The following is a 3177-nucleotide window of genomic DNA, read 5'->3' as shown; positions in this document are numbered from 1 at the left end:
TAGGTGGGCTCTACAGAAGATAAATGCAGTGTGGCTGAAACACGTCATCATACCAATTAGGTCTAAATCCTGTTTCTACCAGAAGGCCTCCAGTACCATCTTCTAATTTGATGCTCTTCCTTAGTTTGTCAGAGAACTGTTTAATAGGCAAGTGAATGTTAACAGTAACTGGAACTGCAAAGCTGGAATTAAAGAAGGTAATAATGGTGTAAAGGAAAAGCCTGTAGAACTGCAGTTATGTTTTGCTCTTTTATTTTTCTACATTACTTAAACCAATGTTTAATAGCACTGTATCTGATTTTTTACAACAAAATATTCTCATGTTCATTTCCTGCTTCTAACTGAAAGCTTCATACCACAGTCACTAAATGTCAGCACCTAAATCTTCATAGTATTGTCATTCTGAAGTGCAGTTTTGTACTGTTTCAGACCATGGTTAGAGATCTTGCTCTGTATTCAGTGTTGTCTTATTTTTCGTGTCAGTGCAAAACGCTTTCAAGAGGGGATAAACATTTACAGTATATTGGTAGCAAGGCCATGGCTCTTACATGAAACAAAGAGTTAACCTTGCTGTTCATCCATTAACTAAATAATACAAAAGGTTTTTTTTCTCATTCTTTGTTTCTGTTTGCACATGATAATATATGCTTAATGAAAAGTTCAGATTCAGATGTATCCAAAAAAACTCCCCAAAATTATATTTTCATTTAGTGGTCGATGTGTATTTGTTTCTTTAAGCTTGTTTTGCAGGTGATAAACTGCTCTACCTTATCATTTGGATATATATTAGAGACCTTTAAAAATATGGCCAATTCTAAAAAAAATTTTAGGGTGAAAAATTCAGATATCCATTAAGATTCTTGAAGAAAGGGAAAAATTAAAGTAAGAAAAATTTTCACCAATATAATTTAATGCAAGTAAATTCTTGAGCATGTTATTTTAATACAAAGATATATTTTAATCATAGATGTTGTTCTATTCCTCAGTTAAATATTATGACTGAGGACAAAACCACTGCATTGCAATGATGAGAACATCACTTCTCAATCTTCTTTATAAAAACCCCTACCCAAAACACTAAACCCCCCCAACCACTGCCCCTCCGCCCCCCCAAAAAAAAACAAAACCAAAAAACCTCCACCCCCCAAACTCCAGAAATCTATATCCTCAGCTGGTGAAAAGCACCACAGCATCTTTGAAGTCATACAGACACAGGTGGCTGCTGAAAATCCAGCCCTGGAGATGCAGTACATGGCAGCAGTCTGACATAGGACAGGTGTGCCCAGGAGTTCCAAAGGACTCCAGCAGAGCAGGTTCAGACACGTGCATTTCAGCCCACCCAGCATATTCCAAATGCTGTGCTGGTTGTGTGGATTAAACCTTTGATGACATTTTCATAACAAGAATAGCAGAAACAACAGGAATTTTGAAAATAGAGATACAGTATTTAAACAGTGGATAAAAATCTTAACACTACTAGGTAGACGTGTTAAATAAAAACTGTCGGTTTATAATAAATTAAAAATAACCTTTGGGTTTGAGTCTGAAGTATTTAGAGAGAAGTGATGTAATTCAGCATCTGGACCTGTAAAGCTACTGGAGTGCATTTCAAAGTACTGCAGTGATATGAAACTAAACCTTTAACATAAATTATATAGTGATTTGTCTAAAATTATAAATTGATAGTAAGTATGTTGGATCATAGTGAAGTGTTTGTAGACCAGGTAAATTGAAGGTGTTGTTCGTTCATTTTCCATGGAAGCAATTTAGCATATGTAGGGCATAATTTCATGCTGGCACCTGGTAATGGACGAGTAATTAATCAGGCCACAGAACTCCTTAGAAACATGAAGAAAATGAAGCTGTAGTTAAAAAAAAATTATAAAGTGCTTTAAATGATCATTTGTTGTTTACTGCATTGTTTCTCGTGTCATGGTAGACATCAAAGCCAACCCAGTGAAATACCATAGTGCTCTGGAGTAAGTAAAACTGAGTCTGTTACTTACTGTAGTCATTATTTCCATGTATTTTCTGGTCTTGATGTTAGACTTAGTTTACTGTGGGATCAGAAGCGAAGCTTATAGTACAGGCTGAACTTGCACAGACATAAAGATCACCATAAATAATCTCTTCTCTTGAAATTTTCATTTGTAACAATATGGATGTAAGAAAAATGAAGAAAAAGAGTAAGCTGGAAACAGTTCAGATCCAGTGTGTGTGGCCAGTGGGCCTGAAATACACTGTTTAGCTTTGTAAGTTAGAAGAGGTTTGCTGGATATGTATAGAAATATGAGAATTTATTCCAAGTTCATTGTGAAACCTGCTATAATATGGATGCTTCTTCCATGGCTTCAATCCACCTAAAAAAATAGAGGAAAGAAAAATGGTACATATAATTTTATTTTTTCATTTTAAGAAAAATAAGGATTTTAAGAACATAAAGCCTGAAGAAGATTTCCATCCCATTTCTATTTTCCATCCCAGCTCTAATGAGGGACAATAGTTCTCAAAAATACTTTAATAGATTAAAGCAGGGAGCTGAGTACTGAGACTCTTGCTTCCTAGAACAATTTTGACCAGTGATTTATTGTAAAATCTCAAAGATAGTACAAGTGCTTTCTTAGAATAGGAAAGATTAATCTGGTGAAGTATGAGTTAATGCAACAAAACCTCCTATAAACATGCATTTCTTTTTCTGTGTGTCTTGGGGTGCTGGATTTTTATTGCAAATTTTGTGACTATCTTATTGTGTGAAAGCAGTAACATTAGAATGGGAAATCCAAAAAATTACTTGTTGATGAGAAAACTAAGAAATGGGTAAATTTAACATATAAATTAGAAGTTTCTCTACATAATCACCTAATCACTTCTAGCTATGACTTTTGAGGCTCAGTGTCTTCTTTACATACAGAAGAGAGCAAATTCACCTTCCTCAAGGAACTGAAAAGCACCAGGTAGATTTTTAATGTAAGTCAGGCCAGTCACATGCAAATAAAGGCTTAATCAAATTCTGAAAGCTGTTTGTTTGATCTGTTACGAAGGCATTCTGAAGTGAAGGAGGAGAAAATCCCCGCATAGCTTACTAGCTAATGTGGACGTCTATCCCCATACCTGTGTGCTGAATTGTTATCCTCTGCTCGGAAGCTATAAAAGAGCGTCTGCTTGTGGTAGAGATGA

At 35.3% G+C, this 3177-nt stretch overlaps 1 long non-coding RNA gene across 1 annotated transcript; it reads right to left on the bottom strand.

Annotated features, from left to right (window-relative positions):
• Window positions 1–1902: 1902 nt before the first annotated feature.
• On the bottom strand, window positions 1903–3177 carry LOC130258133 (uncharacterized). The gene is made up of 2 exons (XR_008841443.1): window positions 3112–3177; window positions 1903–2360 (listed from the first exon to the last, which is right to left on the bottom strand). It is a non-coding gene; the product is annotated as an uncharacterized LOC130258133 (long non-coding RNA).

The sequence above is a fragment of the Oenanthe melanoleuca genome, chromosome 12 (assembly GCF_029582105.1).
Source record: "Oenanthe melanoleuca isolate GR-GAL-2019-014 chromosome 12, OMel1.0, whole genome shotgun sequence".
Classification (NCBI taxonomy): Eukaryota; Metazoa; Chordata; class Aves; order Passeriformes; family Muscicapidae; genus Oenanthe; species Oenanthe melanoleuca.
Note: the sequence above shows the minus strand (reverse complement) of the source record. Positions and strands in the feature narration are given on the sequence as shown.